We start from the raw sequence: 19,753 nt of genomic DNA on the forward strand, positions 1-19,753 counted from the left end.
TGTAGAAATGACACATGTTTATTGATTTATAACAAAGACAGATTAATATTTACATTAAATGTTGCTATGAAAAAATATTAAGAACTCTTTGAATACTCTTTCACTAACGAATAGTGGGATTCACCGTCCAATTATAACGCCCTCACCGCTTAAAGAACGAGCTTCTTTGATATGACGGAGATTCGATGCCGCGATTCGCAGATTAAGATTTGGGTGTCTTAACCACATGGCCAAACCGGGTCGTTTTACCATGAATCTGCGACAAGAATAAAACATGCAAATACCGCTTTCTCAACAAAACATAAACAATCTATAATAAATATATATGCTGGCCATATGTTTGTTTGCTTTTTGAATTTCGCACAAAGCTATTCGAGGGCTATCTGTGCTAGCCGTCCCTAATTTAGCAGTGTAAGACTAGAGGGAAGGCAGCTAGTCATCACCACCCACCGCCAACTCTTGGGCTACTCTTTTACCAAGGAATAGTGGGATTGACCGTCACATTATAACGCCCCCACGGCTGAAAGGGCGAGCATGTTTGGCACGATGGGGATTTGAACCCGCTTCCGTCAGATTACGAGTCGCACGCCTTAACACGCATGGTCATGCCGGGCCTGACCATATGTACACACATCATACAATCCATATATAAACAACTTATTAAAAAATAACTACTTAGTATATTTTCCTTTTTAAATTAATATGTTATTCTAATTTTACTTTTGTTGTTATTATAATAAAAATACATTTTATTTATGATATAACTTCAAAGTTTAACTTACTTTTTCATATCTATAAGTCTTAGTAGCTTCTCACAGTTCCTGGTGACTGTACGTAACCAGTTTCTTCTGCTCCTTTACTACTAGCTATTTAAAAAGGCGACAAACGTTAATTGAATGATTGATATTTTGAAATTAAGCAGAAATTTACACAACTGGTTATCTTTGCTCTGCTCACAACGGATATCGAGGATTCTCGGTGTAACTATTTCTTGAACAGTGAAAGTTACAAAACCGGTAAAAGAAGGAAATGAAAGGCATATAATAAAGTATTTTCTTATTCATATCCACAATAAAATCTTTTCGATATTTTGGATATTACTCCCAGTGACAAACGGTATATATATGGACTTACAACATTAGAGATCTGGTTTCGATACCCGTCATAGACAGAACGCGGAGAACTAATTGTGTAGCTTTATCTTAACTTTATAGACAGACAAAGGTTTGGTTAAATATACATATTTGTTTCACTAGGATAACAAAAAAAGAATGACTAAGAACAAGCCTTGAATTACGCCCAGGAAATCTCCAAAGTAAAAGGTAAAATATCTTTATTTTTTGTTTGTCTAGTATTAAAAGTACTAGCAAAATATTTTAAAATTTGTGAAATGTTTTCCTAAAATATTTATTTCATCATACACTAGACCCGAAAAGAAAACCGTTTCTTCCTCCCACTTACCAAAGTTACACCAATTGCAAAACTTCAATAGAAGCATTGAAAGTATGGAATTAAAAAAACAACCTAAGTTCAGTTACTTCTCTTTGCTAGAACAACCACAAAAAGATTTCTCAAGCAATTTCAATTCAAAATTGGAGAAAAGAAATCTGCAAAGAAAATATTTCATATAAAAATACTTATTTCATATCATGAATTTCCACTTTCTGAAACTAAACTTCTTGTTCCTTTTCGAACATTTAACAAAATCAGGTAACTTAGTCAAAAACGAAACAGTTGGTTTATTTTTACGAAAGCAAACTGAACTTGAGTTTCGTTTCAAACTTTTAATTAATCAATCTACTTGTCGCAATAGTGACGATAATTGTATAATTTGTGCAGATCGTGTACCAGTATTATATCCACTAGGATGTAATAAATCAGAATAGTCTTAAGTTATTTAATGGAGAACAATCGTTACAATATACATTTGCCTTTTGGTTGTTACATCTAAACAAATTAAAGAACCGGTGTAATAGTTTCAGAGGTAAAGCTCATTATCATCAGTTAACAATAATTTTCAACACTTGAAGAAGATGAAAAAAGTCACGTCTAATTTAATCAAAAAGTCAAAATATACTCAGAATATTCAGCTGATAAAAGCGACTAATCATATAGTTGTTGTAAATAAATATCCATAGCTCTTGTTAGAATAAAGAAATACTACATAAGCCTAATATTTCAAGCCATAGTTATAGAGAACCATAAGAAAAATCCTGGGCATTAGAAAATCGACACATATCTGTACACCTAACCAGGTACTTACCAAACCAAAGTTAGTTAAAAAGGATCAAAACGTAGAAAGCAAACCATGATTATTACAGGGCAAACATATTGAAGACAAAGGAAAATCTTGTTCATCATCTTGTTGCGATCTAACAGATATGTTTCTTTAGAAGGATTGGAAACAAATAAAAATATATTGGACTGTATTTTAAGTAAGAATGAGCTATCGTTACCTTATGATAGAATATAAAATAATCTGTCAACTTGAACAGACTACACACAGACAAAATGGGACAAAAATCGAATCTCACATCACAGCCAATCAATTCTGCAAACTTAATGGAATCACCAATTTACAACCAACACCACGATCGGTAATGAATGATTAAAAAAGTGAAATCACTTACATTACTCTTATTCTATAGATGTACATCTCAACGAACATTCGAATTAAACATCACCTTCACGTGCTTATATTGATTATACTAGGCTAAACACCAAAGTAGGGAGTGTGTACGTCGTGTTGAGTTCCTACACTTCTAACATTTATAAACATTCCCGTACCAAGTCTAATAAGCGTATTTCAGATTTAAAAAAAAAATTATGACATATCCTTACAAAAAAATGCGTCTCTGTTTCATGATTCGTTAAATTTATTTACTTTTTATTATTTCCAATTGTTCCCGGATATCGTTGGCTTTAATATTTCATGGTTAACAGAATATTTTAAATTATGTTTTTTTTTTCTTTTGTAATACTCTGCTATGACCAAATTCTCAATATTTTAATGTGTTCTACATGCTTAATGTAAACGATATTTTAGATCACGTTTTATTTCTCCATTATGGTTTCTTCCATGGAAAAATTCCATATATTTATAAATTAAGTATTTTCTCTTAATCGTATGTTGCTTTTTGTATCACCAAAAATCTACTTTATCCTTTTTATCGATTAAAATATAGAATAAGATATTTGTTGATTTTCAACCCGTTAAACAGAATAATAATTAAACCTGTAACATAAGGCACAAGAAACATTTCTTCTAATGCTTCAGCAAAGAAGCACTTTAGGCTAATATAACAATGAGTTGGTAAACAATAATCTATAAACACAATAAAATGATTTAGTTTGGGGAGAACGTACAACACTTTTCGAAATAGTATTGGTCTGTCTTCTTCACCTATCGTTTTCAGCAAAGCAGTACATGGTTTATATACAAGTTCAAATGCAAGAGAAACAAGAATCTAAAAGAAATGTTTTCACCAAAGCTACACAAGGGTTATCTGTAGTAGTGTAAGACTAGAGGGAGCATAAAATGGTATGTCAGTAGAAAGACTAGGGTTATTATAATATATTGTGTGGTTTTGAACGTTAATACAATCCCTATTTATAACTTTGGCTAAACCTCTAGATAGTACTACATTTGCTAAGTAGTGCAATTCAGTTCTGAGTCTTCTTTGTGGTTGCAATGTTGTAACAAAATATAATAAGGAGATTGTGATTCCAAGATTCTCCTTCTAAAACCAAAAAAATAATCGTTCCTTCCATATCTTACATTCATGTATTTAAATATCTGTGTTCGTATAACATGGAATAATACGTAAAGATATCAGTTAAAAATTTCTTAGAAGTCAAATTGTTAATGAAAGCAGCTTTATAATATTTTCTCTTAAGGTTCAAAATCAGACAAAACCAACCATGATGTTACTGAGAAAATAAAATCTTGCCTTTGTCAAGATACCACATTTTTTTTCCTAGGGCAATCAGTGACACCCTCTGTGAGTTCTAAGAGAAACAAGTTCCTCCAGAGGTTGTAACATAAGGGACGCTTAACATTGAAATTTATAATGCCATGATATCAGTAAAACATGTACGTGCCATGAATCACGAGAAAAATTATACAATCTATAGGATACAAAACAATATTAGATACGAACTTGTAAACAAGAAATAAAAATATATTTAACCTTCATTTTGTTCTTATATGCTCTTGAAACAAAACAAGTCAGAAGACTCTTCACCAAACATCTAGTTTATTAATGTAGTTCGTGAGTGCAAATCTAACTAAAGATGAAGGAAGGATATGTTCAGTTCATTACTTTCAGTTTAATTCATTATAGGGAAAACAATTTACTATTCGTTGGTAAAAGAGTAGCTCAAGAGTTGGCGGTGGGTGGTGATGACTAGCTGCCTTCCCTCTAGTCTTGCAGTGCTAGATTAGGGACGGCTAGCGCAGATAGCCCTAGTATAGCTTTGCGCGAAATTAAAAAAAAAACAAAGGACGATACGATGTAGTTATTAAAGTCATAATTTACCTCATGTAGAAGCTGATGTTATTGTGTTTTGAATTTAATTATTTAATCTAGCAGATTCCTTACTAGATAACAAATCAAAGCCAGTTTAGATATTATTTAGTTTTCTGGAAATCAACAATTTTTTATCTTATTTTAGATAAATCTTGGGAAACAGTTAACACCATCTGTGATGATGAAGAAAGATCAATGACTCCGGAAATTTCCATACCCAAAAGTTATGTATTTTCAAGTAAGTTCTGACTCTTAGCTCAAATGGTTGCCAGGACGCTTTACTCACAATCTGCGGAACGCTGTTTTGAACTCCTATCACACCAAACACATACACCCATTTAGCTGTGAAGAAAAACTAAAATATGACGGTCAATTTCACTATTCATTGATAAAAAGAGTAAACAAATAGTTGACGTTGTTTGGTGTTGACTAGGTGTCTTTCTTTTGTTGAAAGGATGGATGGTGTATATAGCCTACGAGTAGAGTCGCGCAAAATACAAAAGAAACCAAATCAAATTGACTAAGTATCGAATAAACATTTTAAAACTATAAAAAACATATGTTCACATAGTTTCTTAATGAAATAGGACACAAATGGTATAAGATAAATACGTAACAGTTCATGTACTATTGTTCTCAGGTGTCTTTATCTCAACATGGTGAACTTATGTTTTGATAAGAATGTGTACTATTGATGATTATAATCTGTTATCAAGCAGAAAAAACTGTTAACTTGAAATGCAATGAAGAGTATGTAATCCAATAATATAATTAGGTTTCATATTTACTTACATAACCTATGTATTTCTTCAATACATTGCACCTTTGCTGCTTGGCTAAAACTAGTTAAACGCTACCTGTCATAACAACTTTGCCGTCAACATCTTGTGGAGTCGTTTTCACTAATAATTTCTTTTTAGCCCTTAATTCTTGTATTTTTGATTCAAGCAGACAAATTTGGTAACATATGTTATATGTGACCCTAAAATAACCATAATTCGTTACCTATTCCACCATATAAATAAATTTAATAATCATTTGACGAACCTCAACTACTGTTTTTCTCTAGACACAATTCCAACCATTTTTCATTCTAAGTAACTTTAGTGTGGGTATTATAGTAACTTGTGAATGAAAGTAGAGAAGAATATATCAACTCCATTACATCTGCTATATCCACTGTTGTCGAGGACTTCTGTACAATACCAGTACTCCACAGTTTGACTGGTACACGACAGATCTAGTAGTTGTTGAAATACTGTTGTCATATTGTCTGAGCAATAACTGTTTTAGAGTGAATCGTGATATTTACCAATTTTATCTAAGTTGTTAACCAGTAACACTAAGGTACTGATTTATCAATATAACACAATTCATTTAAATAAATATTGATCTTCTCTCATACAAGTCACTTATGTGTAAATATACTATGACATATTCATCACAAGTAAGTATTGCTTCTATTCCAGTGACTTTGTCGTGAACAAAAAGTCACTTTGGAAGCGGATCTGGAACGGTCTCAGGAATGTGTTTAGTTGTCATCATAGCTACGAGCCGTTCAAAGAGGAGACGACAAGAGGTGTAAAAGATCCTCTGGACGAGGAAGAGTCCTCCTGGTGTCACGACTCGTAAGTTTTCGGTTTTTATGATTTAAATATGATACCGCATTATCATACTACATATACTCAACGTAATGTATTGCTTTACAAAAACCAAGTTTTAATACATAAATTCTCACCGTGTAAAAGTGGACAAGCCATGGTCTGACTGGATACCGATATTTTCAATTGATGGGTATTCTATGTTCACAAAGGCTAAATGGCAAGTCAGAATCACTTAACATTCCTAATTCTAAACAACTGATTAACCACTCATTGCCATAAGAAACTTTAGCCATTTCTTAGAGCGACCAAACCGAAATACTGATTGTATTTATCTGCATTGTGGCTCGTATTTCAGACACAGAGAAACGCAATCATGCACTCTGAATATCGGCCACTGCTGGCTCGTCCAAGAAGAATATAATAAGTATAAAATAATGTTAACTTTTAATCTCAGTACGGATCTGTTTGAAGAAAGAGTGATTTTTAGATGTGTAAAATGCAACAGTTTTTAACATGAGTTTTGGGTAATCGACGATTTCTAATTTCGAATACATTTTATAGTAAGCATTAAATTGTATTGAGTTTGTATATCATACAGCTTCGTTGGATTTCTTTTAACAACCATGTCGTGTTTTTTTTTTTTTTTTGTTTCTTACTATCATCCGCGTGGCATGACATTAATTAGATGTCTTAACTCTTTGGCCTGGCATGGCCAAGCGCGTAAGGCGTGCGACTCGAAATCCGAGAGTCGCGGGTTCGCATCCGCGTCGCGCTAAACATGCTCGTCCTCCCAGCCGTGGGGGCGTTATAATGTGACAGTCAATCCCACTATTCGTTGGTAAAAGAGTGCCCCAAGAGTTGGCTGTGGGTGGTGATGACTAGCTGCCTTCCCTCTAGTCTTACACTGCTAAATTAGGGACGGCTAGAACAGATAGCCCTCGAGTAGCTTTGTGCGAAATTCCAAAACAATCTTAACTCTTTAATTCATGCTTGTATACAAGGAAAACAACAATCTGTGTTTTATAACATTTATTTTCTCCAAACCACACTCCAGTCGAAACAACCCTGAACAGGGCGAAATGTGTGGTCGAGTGATCGAAATTCAAGTGAAAGAAAAACGTACAGTAGAGGAAGTACAATCAAAGAAGAAAGCATTCGTATTCTTCATTGCTCAGGGGAGGTTGAAGAACAGGAAAGTTAAGCAGCCTCTTGTGTGTATCAGAACAGCGTTTCTTTTGTTATTGTTATTAGAGTAAAAGATGACCTGGAGAGATCACCTGTTTTAACCATTTCCACCACTTTATGATGTATCTCTATAACTTAGTTACTAGACACTGAAATGTTGTCACTTAAGGGACGCTCAACATTGCAATTTGTACTGCGTGACGTTAGTAAATGGTGCACATGCTATAAATCACAAGAATAATTATACAATCTGTAGGATACAACACAGCATGACATATGAACTTCAAAGGCGAGCAATAAACATATTTGTTACTATTTATTTTGTTTTTACCTGCTCTTGATACAAATCACGTCAGAGGTCCCTTCACCAAACATCTAGATTATTAATGTATTTCGTAAGTGCAAATTTAAAGAAAGATGAAAGGACTATGTGCTCAATATATTATTTTCAGGTTAATTAATTATAGGGGAAACAAAATTATCATGGCATAAGCCGGCAGAAAGTAAGGTAACAGTTAATTTAAAATTACAATAACAACAATTGTGAACTAATGATGATGATATGCAGATAAAAGGTCGATATGATGTAGCTATTAAAGTCAGGATTTACCTACTGTAGAAGTTGCTGTTATTGTATTTTGAATTTAATTATTTAGTCTAGCAAGTTTTGCATCGGAACTGAAACAATTTTATCTTAGCGTTTTTCAATTTCACTTCAACAGTTTTGAGCCGACATGGCCTGGTCGTTAACGCAAGGGTCGCGAGTGGAGGCGTTATAACTGACGGTCAATCCCACTATTCTTTGGTAAAAGAGTAGCTCAAGAGTTAGCTGTGGGTGGTGATAACTAGCTACGTTACCTCTTGTCTTACACTGCTAAATTATAGTAAGCTAGCGTAGATAGCCCTCGTGTAGCTTTGCGCGAATTTCAAAAACAAACAAACTTTATTAGTTTTACACTTTGCGCTGAAAAAAGGTTTGAAAAATAAAGTTTATAAAATAGTTAGGGTGAGCATAGTGCAGATAGACCTTTGATAAGATTAAACACACACACACACAGATTCTTCACTCAATGTCACCCATGGAATAACTGCGCATAGCAGTTCTAGGTTTTAAACTGATGAACAAGACGGAAGTTAATTACTGAATAAGACCATTGTCCTTTTCAGCCTGCTACAGTTCCACACCCTACGCACTTAACAGTTTCAATAAGGAAAAGCATAGAAATTATTCAATATGACCTAATATGTTGTCTCCCCACCTGTAGTTAACAGCCAAGTTTATAATTTGAGAGATAAGTCAGGTAATAAATATGCGAATTGAGCACAGTCAATAAGGACCCATTTGCTCAGGGTACGTTGTAACACCAACAGTTGCATAACAAAGCCTGGAAATAAATTGCGTAATCACGCCTTCATAGTTGTAAGTCGCTGTTCCGCGTGTCTTTCATTGATTTCTTGTTACTTTAAGGATTGTTTATGTTGTGAAAAGAGAAGAAAAAAACAAACAAACCGCAATGCATTGTTATTTTTTGTGCCAAAAAATAGTTAAACAATATTCAATATAACTGTTATAATTAATTTGTTAGAAACACTGAACTGCCAGTTTGGGAAATACTTACCTATAGAAAATGATAAATAGTAATAAGAAAAAATCAGTTTCACCATCCGTAACTGCCGGATCATCAACGAGAAGAAGATAATTTAATGGAAGAAGGATTTCAATTGGTTAACACGATCTAAATCTTCAAACATTTTGTTTCCTTATACGCACAATATTTTTTTCACGATATTTTATATTCGTGTCTAACCTCACTAACATCGTTGAACAAAGCAGATTAGCTATTCATAGATGAGTTTTAGATTAGTGACAGACGTACTAACATGTAGGAATCACTACAAAGTATATATTGTTTTAATAGTTCCAGGAAAGCTCGTGACCCTGAAGAAAGATCATGAAACATTGATTTCGCTCTCCTCGATTCTTGATCCGGGTGATGTCATCATAGGATTAAGTGGCGCCAGTGTCAGCCTGGAAAACACCACGGAGATTAGAAACAACATAATAAAAACTAAAAATATATGTTTGACAACAATATTTATTTCGGACCGAAAACACAACTGAATATATAGTCATGTGAAAAAGTTAGGACACCCTATGAAAGCCTGTGTATATTTGTACGATTTTTGGATATATCGATATTTAATCTCAATTTTAACAATACTGAAAGACTATAGGAATATAACTAAACAATTAAAACTGAGGAAAAGACTTTTCAAGACCTTCTGTCAATGCCATGCTTCAAAAATGCATATTCGAACCGAGGAAAAAGTTAGGACACCCTACTCCCTAATGGCTAGTGTTATCCCCTTTGGCTGAAATAACTGCAGTAAAACGCTTCTTGTAGCCATCTACCAGTCTCTGACATCGGTCTGAAGAAAGTTTGCCCCACTCCTCAATGCAGAATTCTATCAGCTGTGAGATGTTTGAGGGGTTTCTTGCATGTACAGCCCGTTTCAAGTCACCCCACAGCATCTCAATGGGATTAAGACCTGGGTTTTGACTCGGCCATTCCAGGACTCTCCATTTCTTAGTTTTCAGCCAGTCCTTAATAGATTTACTGGTATGTTTTGGGTCATTGTCGTGTTGCAGGGTCCAGATCTGCTACAGCTTTAATTTCCTCACAGATAGTCTCACATGATCCTCAAGCACCCTCTGATACACAGTAGAATTCATGGTGGATTCTGTTATTGTGAGCTGTTCAGGTCCTGCTGCAGCAAAACAGCCCCAAACCATGACACTTCCATCTGTATGCTTTACAGTTGGCATGAGGTTCTTTTCCTGGAATGCTGTATTTGGTTCACGCCAAACAAGTCCTTTGTTCTGGTGTTCAAATAATTCAATTTTGGACTCATCTGTCCAAAGAACATTATTCCGGAAGTCCTGGTCTTTGTCTACATTCTCTCTGGCAAACTTCAGTCTGGCCTTGATGTTTCTCTTAGAGAGCAAAGGTTTCCTCCTTGCAAACCTCCCATGCAAGTTACACTTGTGCAGTTTCTTTCTGATTATAGAGGCATGCACTTTCACAGCAACAGTAGCCAGAGCCTGCTGTAGGTCTCGTAACGACATTTTAGGGTTTTTGGAGACCTCTTTTAGCATCTTGCGGTCTGCTCTCGGGGTGAACTTGCTTGGACGAACAGGCCTGGGCATGTTGACAGTTATCAGTGATGTCGAGAAACCCACTTGTTGAGAAATTTATATGCAAAGTGAACCTGAATGTGAACCTGACGATGACCGAAGAAGGTCGAAACGCTGTTCGCTCTTCTATGTAAAATATTTTCTCAACCCAAACGAGCCGTTTTTGCATATAAATGTTGACAGTTGTTTTGAAAACCCTCCACTTGCTGACTATTTTCCGGACAGTGGAATGGCTAATTTCAAACTCTTTTTAAATTAGAGACTGGTAGATGCCTACAAGAAGGGGGTAACACTAGGTATTAGGGGTAGGGTGTCCTAACTTTTTCTCAGTTCGAATACGCATTTTTGTAGCATGACATTTACAGAAGATCTTGAAAGATCTTTTCTTCAGTTTTAATTGTTTATCTATATTCCTATAATCTCTCAGTATTGCTAAAATTGAGATTAAATATCTATATATCCAAAAATGTTACAAATATACACAGGCTTTCATATGGTGTCCTAACCTTTTTACATAACTGTATGCAAAATTACTTCAAATGACATTTTCATTAAAATTGTAATTATCTGTGTATTTATTCATGTTACTTATCATGTTTAATATTGTAAAATAATAAATTAAGAAAAGTTTAAATTCTATTTCTTATTGTGTTAAATCTATTGCAAAAAAATTGTATTGGATTTTATTAGTAAAAAGATAAAATAACACCAAGAGAATTCAAGACAGACTTGCTGCAGAGGAATCAATCTGGATAGACATATAACTTATGAGGAAACGGACAGTTTTATTACAAAATGTAACTATCTTCATATGTGTAAAAACGTCTGGGATGGGTAGAGAAAGCACCATGTTCATTTCTGGACCCATACCTGTCGTTTTTACATATATATTATTCTCTACAAGTGGGATTTCTCGTCATCATGGATTCTAACTGTCTTTAGATACTTGGATCAGGTGTCACTAGAATGCATCCATATCGTTGTACAGTTATATTCTTTCCTACCTGGCATCATTATGTGCTTAATTTATATGTCTTGCTTCTGTCACCAGACGAAGCGTTTCCAGATTGCTATGACTGGTGACAGAAATGTCATTGTTTCACAAAGTCGGGTTAGTACATATTTGATTAATATAAATATAATTAATAAAATCAGTTTAAATTAGTAACTTACCAGTTAATTAACTTTCCTTACCATTCAATTAAACTATCATAGAAAATTTTGACACTGTAGAATAATTAAAACGAGCTCTTAGACATTAAATTAACTCAATAATGATTTTCGGTAACATGATTACAATGAAATAATCAGGACATATTTTTTTTTTAATAATTTATTAATTTTCTAACAACATAGAGTTTTCAATATGACATGCACACAATGACACGTTTTGTAACATAACATTTTCGGAAAGTATTAGTCAATCTCGGTTGTGCCATCGTCTCAACTAAATTATAATAATTTAAAAAGAATTACAACCAGTCGTTATCATTCATATACTTATCAAACGTTTTGTCTGAACTCTCATTTACTTCTTCTACATCGTCTGAAGATAACCCATCCCAAAGGCCAACCAACCTCTTAAATAATTGAAACTGTTTCAGCTAAAAATGACTCCTAGCCTTCCATACATTATACCTGTGTCCCCTAGTTCTACTATTTTCATTGGCAAATAGGGAAAAAAAACGATCATGCATCAGCACAATAACAACTCTACTTTCAATCTTAAACAGTTTCATCAAACCAATACAACTCTTGTTTCATGTAGAGAAAACAGTTTGATAAATTTCATGATCTCCACGTATGACAAAACATTTTCTTTTCTTTCAATGTACGTTTTAGATCTACAGAACATCTTTTCTCATATATCCTTTTTGATATTTTCATTTATTGTTTTACCAACGTTTTGATCTTATGAATCTGGTATCATACCAGTCAATTCAAATTTCTTAAAATTTATGACGGTTTAAGTAAATCTTATCTCTTAAACTGTGTGTGACTCAACCTGTTTATTGTTTCCTAGTAGCTACATTTTTCATTCTATAAGGAATATGTTTACCTTGAATATTGAATAATTTATCTTTAAAAACTTTAAACATCTGATCAGTGTCGCCAAATAACTCAGATGACCAATTCAGAACAGATTATTCTTGTACCATCCTTTCAATTTTTATTTTAAATTATGACCCAAATATCATTGTTATTTACCTATATTTACAACAAAACATTGCATCTAATAGAACACTTTTTATATCCATTCAGATGTTCCACAATTTTCGTAATCATTTCTGTATTTGAAATTAAGAATAAATTTAACATAACATTGTTTTAATAGATTTATTGACCAATTGCTTAAGAAGCTCAACAGTTTACAAAATCATTTCTCCTTCGTGGTTTGACTTCAATATTACCCAATATATATGTTACATTATGATTTCATTAAGAGCTGAAATCTTAATCTGATTGTGAAGATTGTCACTAATTTCATCAGTAGTATTGTGGTTTTTAAGAAATTCCCACTGAAAGGCCTTTCCTTTTATATCCACAAATAACAACCTAAATGGATTCTATCTCCAAACTAATATCCTTAATGTGACCAGAATGTAACCCATACTTTACATATAAACCCATTCTTCTCTTCTCTCTTTAATATTCCATTCACTTTAAATAGACAGAAACTCTGTATTTAAAAACAATTCTCTATTCCTACCAGTGACATAAAGTCATCTATTTTATTTGTTTTATATTTCGAGCATTATAATAATAACAATTAAGCTTGTTAGTAATTATAATTCCTATTTCCTATAATAAACATGTCTCCCTTTTATTTTCTTTCAATTTAATTTTTCCTTGTCCTTGTTAGTTTTGCAGACAAAATTACTTCATGTCACTTTTTCTTTAAGTTATTTCATGAACTCACGACACTTCTCATAATTATCTATATTAAATTTTCTGCTTTGTCAGTTACATCCTCCATCTGTACCCTCAGGTACTATAATCTTTTTCCTCCCTATTCACAACATTGATTATTGTCCCCCTCTTTGTAATAATCACTTATAGCTGATAGTCTACTTATCTTCCACGTCTTTCTCTGACCCTTTGGTTTTTCCTTCCATCCGACATTTCGTATTACTAAAAACAATGTACACAGTGTAATGTACACATCTGATTTATCCATTCTTCCTTCCTTTATGTACACAGTGTAATGTACACATCTGATTTATCCATTCTTCCTTCCTTTATGTACACAGTGTAATGTACACATCTGATTTATCCATTCTTCCTTCCTTTATGTACACAGTGTAATGTACACATCTGATTTATCCATTCTTCCTTCCTTTATGTACACAGTGTAATGTACACATCTGATTTATCCATTCTTCCTTTCTTTATGTACACAGTGTAATGTACACATCTGGTTTATCCATTCTTCCTTCCTTTATGTACACAGTGTAATGTACACATCTGATTTATCCATTCTTCCTTCCTTTATGTACACAGTTGTAATGTACACATCTGATTTATCCATTCTTCCTTCCTTTATGTACACAGTTGTAATGTACACATCTGATTTATCCATTCTTCCTTCCTTTATGTACACAGTTGTAATGTACACATCTGATTTATCCATTCTTCCTTCCTTTATGTACACAGTGTAATGTACACATCTGATTTATCCATTCTTCCTTCCTTTATGTACACAGTGTAATGTACACATCTGATTTATCCATTCTTCCTTCCTTTATGTACACAGTGTAATGTACACATTTGATTTATCCATTCTTCCTTCCTTCATGAACTGCTGCAATGGCATAAAACGAAATATTAATATAAAACATTGAAAATGTAAAATCGTTCCTTTACTCCTTGTTAAAACTAGTTGTAAAATCTTTAAAGTTCCAGTAAAAATTTTTCTTGAATGTTTATTTTATTTGTAGACCCGAGAACAAAATCTCTTCCTCCTCACTTTCCAAATTAACACAGTTGTAGATCTTCAGTGGAAACATCGAAAGTATAGAATTAAAATTTTATTTACTTTTCTTCGCTAAAATAACCATAGAGATGTTTCTTAAGCAATTTGTATTCAAAAATGGAGAAAATAAATTTGGAAAGAAAACATATCTTATCAAAACACGCCAAAACGTCCACTTTCTAAAACTTAATCTCCTGCTCGAAAACCTGATATATACTCTGAATATTCATCTGATAAAAATAATCAATCACTTAATCTTGTAGAGTTAGTAAACACACGTCCTGAACACTTTTCTTATTAGAGCAAATTAAGACCAAATGCGTCTAATATGTCAAGCCACAGTTATGTATGACCATCAGAAAGTCCCAAACAGCAGAAAACTAACTCATATCTTATATTCGGTAGATCTAACAAGGCTCTTGCCAAACCGAAGCTAGTTAAAAAGGGTCAAAATATAGAGTGTAAAACATGTTTCTTATTGGCCAAAAATATTAAAGACGAAAGGAAAATCTAGTTCAGAATATCGTCGCGATCTAGCAGATGTGTTTCTTTAGAAGAGTTGAAACTAAATCACTTAACTATATTCTAATTGAGCATGAGCTACCATCAACTTCTGATGGACTACGAAATGACCTGTCTACTGAAATAGACAACACACACAACAAATAGATCAAAAATCGAATGTCACATTACAGCAAGTCAGTTCCGCAGATGTAGTTGATTACCGGTTTACAGCATTACTGTCAAGTAAAGTTGGATTGAAGTAAAGTAAAAATCATCAGGCAAATAATTTACTTCAATCTTTTTAAAATACGTACATATCAAGGAACATTCAAACTGAGAATCACATTCACATGTTTCTAATGATTATCTGAGACTAAAGACAAAATGAGGGAATGTAAATACTATGTTGAGTTCTTACACGTCTAACATTTATTAACATTCCCTTAACATGTCTAATAAGTCTATCACAGATGAAACAAAAGTTTATGAGACGTCTCAACATATTCTGACAAGGAAATATGCTGGATCTTCATTCTCTGTTCCAAAATTCATTATATTTGTTTACTCGTTGTATTTTACAATGGTTCACAAATATCATAGGCTCTAATACTTCATGGTTAAGCTAACAATGACAACTTTTATCCATAATATTTTATGTTTTTCTTCATACTTTTCATAATTTTATTCATATATATATGTGTGTGTGAGTGCGTTGTTTCATATTTTTAGTACGAGTTATTTAGGATTAGATAAAAACGTGTTTATTTAATGTCACTGCTCAAGATATTAAAAAGACTAGTGATTTCATGAGGATATTTTGGCGTGAATGGGATGTCGGCAGAAGTCTAGAGTTAGTATAGTAGGCTCTCTTAAATAAAATCCCCATATATGATCTTTGGGCTAAACCAAAATGTAATTGTTCACTTCACCTCTTATATACGTATATATAAATATATTTGTGTGTGATTAACATGGAATAATTCGAAAACATATTAGTTAGGAGCTTCCTAAAACCACGTTATTAAAGAAAATCCTTTTACAATATTTCTTCTCCAGGTGAAATATTATCAGACAAAACCAAGCACGTGGGAACAATTCATCATGATGTTACGGAAAACATAAAACCTAGCGTTTCATCTCTTATTACTGCAATCAGTAAATCATCTATCAAAGGTACAAAAAAATAACGTAGCGCACAAGACCAACCAGTTCCTCCAGAAGTTTTATAACTCAAACTTATGTGTTTTGAAGTAAATCCTGACTCTTAGCTTTAGTGGTTGTTAGGGCACTCTGCTCGTAGTCTGCGGGACGTAGATTCGAACTATGCCTATAAAACGCTTTGTGGGTAACGTTTGCACCTAAGCTTACATTCGTTGTACGCCTATATGTATAGTATAATTTGGGATATGCACGCAAAGCACCTTGTAATCAAGTCTGGTGTGTCCCGCCCAATATTGACACGAAATCAGTTTGCGTTTTTATATTAGTGGAACTTTTACTAATTGTTGCAGAAATGATGTAGATCACGCTAAAAAAAAAGGAACTATGTTTAGACAAAATTGTAATCAAAATTTAATTTGTTTATTCAACATCTTACAACTTCTTTAGAGACATACGAGAGATATTTGTGCTCTGAGAATTCTAAAATAAAAAAAAAAAATCGTGATAGCGGAGAAATAATCCTTTATAGTGATTAAAACAATACCGTCCCTAGTGGCACAGCGGAACGTTTGAGGACTTACAACGCTAGAAAGCGGTTTCGATACCCGTGGTGAGCAGAACACAGACAGACTATTGTGTAGCTTTGCGCTTAACTACAAACAAACAAATAAAACAATACTATCAGATCAAGAAATAACACACGATAGGTGCAAGTATTCCTTGCAAATTGTGATGACGTGTGTGAAAAATTTCAGCAATAGCCAGTCATAGCCCAGTGGTTTCATGCTCTGCAATAACACTTCAGCGTAGTCGTATGGGAAGCAGTGTGGTCAGCAGTTCTCTCAGGTGTGATAATGTCTAAATCATAGTAGTCTCTGAACTGATAATTTAGCCGATGTGTCGTCCACGTCGAGAACAATGATAACGAAATAATTTGTTTACAACAACATGTGATTTCGTACACTTCAAGGACGGATGTAAAAGAGGATAGTTTGTTTCAAAGTTTCGTTTAAATCTACATAAAGACTACCTGCACAAATTCATCCTTAATTTTTAGATACTGGGCTGTAGGGAAGGCAGTTACTCATGAGCACTCGCCGATAATCTTTTGGCTCTTCTTGTATGATCAGTTATGATTGTTACAGTTAGAGAGTGCGGAGAGGGTTTTGGGAATAATGGCCCGAAAGAACACTACACTTAAGATAAAATTGGGAATTGTTCTTAACGTTTATAGTGATTGTTATACAAGTTTATTGGCAATGTATTTAAGTGGCATAAGTAAGTTAAATGTATTTTGAATAAGGTTTTATTTGTTTTTGTTTCTTTTTTAATTTCGCACAAAGCTACACGAGGGCTATCTGCACTAGACGTCTAAAATTTAGCAGTGTAAGGCTAGAAGGAAGACAGCTAGTCATCACCACCCACCGCCAATTCTTGGACTACTCTTTTACCAACGAATAGTGGAATTGAGCGTAATATTATAACGTCCCTATGGCTGAAAGGGTGAGTATGTTTGGTGTGACGAGGATTCGAGCCCATGACCCTCGGATTAGGAGTCGAGCGCCTTAACCACCTGGCCATACTGTGGCCAGGTTTCATTTCCTCAGTAGTTGAAGACAAACCTCATATTTGTTCTTCGACTTTTAATTTTAATAACGACTTTAAAAATCTTTAGGTTTTACACATCTTTACAGTTAAAAAACTAAGTACGATTAGAAAGTAAAAAAACGTGACATTGTAAACTATAAATGAAAATCTAAAAATCGGTTTTATTTTATCTGGTTTTAAAATCTTTCTGTCTGAGTGTTTTGCTTGCCATTAAAAATTAAGTATCATAGGTTTTTTTGTTAATTAAAATATGCTTTTTCAATTAGTATTTAACTGAGTTATCACTTTTGAACTTTTCACTTTAACAATTAAGTAATTTATCTCGTCAAGATAATCTTTCCGAGGTTCCACCGAAACGTCCAAAGCAGTTCCAAGTTGTCGTTTTAAGATTTTGAGTTTCGTTTATCAAACTAGCTTAAGGACGATTTGAATTTTTCAATGAATGATTGATGTTTCCTCCTTTAGATTTTCCAAAATTCGTCTAAAAAGTAGCGTCATTAAAAGTTTATGTAGAGCTAAAATAATTTGATAATTTTTTCCTGTCCAGTGGTTCTTAATATAAATTATTTTTCTTTTTCTATATTGAACGAGTTTCATGAAAGTCATAGGAAGTTCAACACCGGTAACTTTTTAAAGCACTGAAAACGTTAGTCTGTAAGCAAAATTTAATCAAAATATGATTCAATTTTTTTTTATCTTTGTAAACTAAGGTTTCATCGTTGAGTTCATAAATAATATTCTTATTAAAAAGTTCTGTTTCTAAGAACAAATAAACCCTCAAAACACCTGCATATTTTTCATATTGTTCATTGGTTATAAAGCGCAAAGATTGTTTTGTTTGTTTTGGAATTTCGCACAAAGCAACTCGAGGGCTATCTGCGCTAGCTGTCTCTAATTTAGCAGTAAGACTAGAGGAAAGGCAGCTAGTCATCACCACCCACCGCCAACTCTTGGGCTACTCTTTTTTACCAACGAATAGTGGGACTGACCGTCACATTATAACGTCCATACGGCTGAAAGGGCGAACATGTTTGGTGCGACGGAGATTCGAATTCGCGACCCTCAGATTACGAGTCGAATGCTTTAACCCACCTTGGCATGCCAGGCCATAACCACGTGTATCGAAACTCAGTACTTAGTAATATGAGTCCGCAGAGTTCACGTTGTACCATTAAGGGCGCATTTTCTATGATTAGATGATGTATTAAATTTAAAATTTCAATCATCTTAATTCAGAAGATAAATATACAGAGTGGCCCAAAATAAATGTTAAGCTGTATATGGACATTTTTTGTGGGGTGTACTCAAGGACAAACTGCACGGTGGGAAATCGTGGAATGTTGACGAAATGAAAAGTACATCACAGATGTACTTACGGAACTTAATAAACGACCAGATTTGTGTCAGACAGACTTCAGAATTGTGTGAACAGCAAATGGTTTTAATCTGAACATCTGCGGGATTAGCTTGGGATTAACATTCCCATAATTCCGTGCCATGTGAAAAATGGCGTTAAATAAATTGTTAATTGTTTATTTAATTTTTATTTAACTGTTTTAAATATATTATCAAGCATGAACTATATGACTACTTTTGGGCCTGTATATAAACATGGGAAGCTTTGTTTTGAATTTCGCGCAAAGCTACTCGAGGGCTATCTGCGCTAGCCGTCCCTAATTTAGCAGTGTAAGACTAGAGGGAAGGCAGCATGTCATCACCACCCACCGCCAACTCTTGGACTTCTCTTTTACCAACGCATACTGGGATTGATCGTCACATTGTAACGCCCACACAGCTGAAAGGGCGAGCATGTTTGGTGCGAGTGGGATTCAAACCCGCGATCCTCGGATAATGAGTCGAACGCCTTAACACGCTTGGTCATACATAAACATGGGAAGAATATTTTATTTTCGTTTAAAAGATGTATGTTTCAATGAGATGAAAATTAACTCGACCTTTTCAAGTTGTCGACCGTTTCGTTAACTTCAATACT

Source organism: Tachypleus tridentatus, chromosome 10 (genome assembly GCF_004210375.1).
Source record: "Tachypleus tridentatus isolate NWPU-2018 chromosome 10, ASM421037v1, whole genome shotgun sequence".
Classification (NCBI taxonomy): domain Eukaryota; kingdom Metazoa; phylum Arthropoda; class Merostomata; order Xiphosura; family Limulidae; genus Tachypleus; species Tachypleus tridentatus.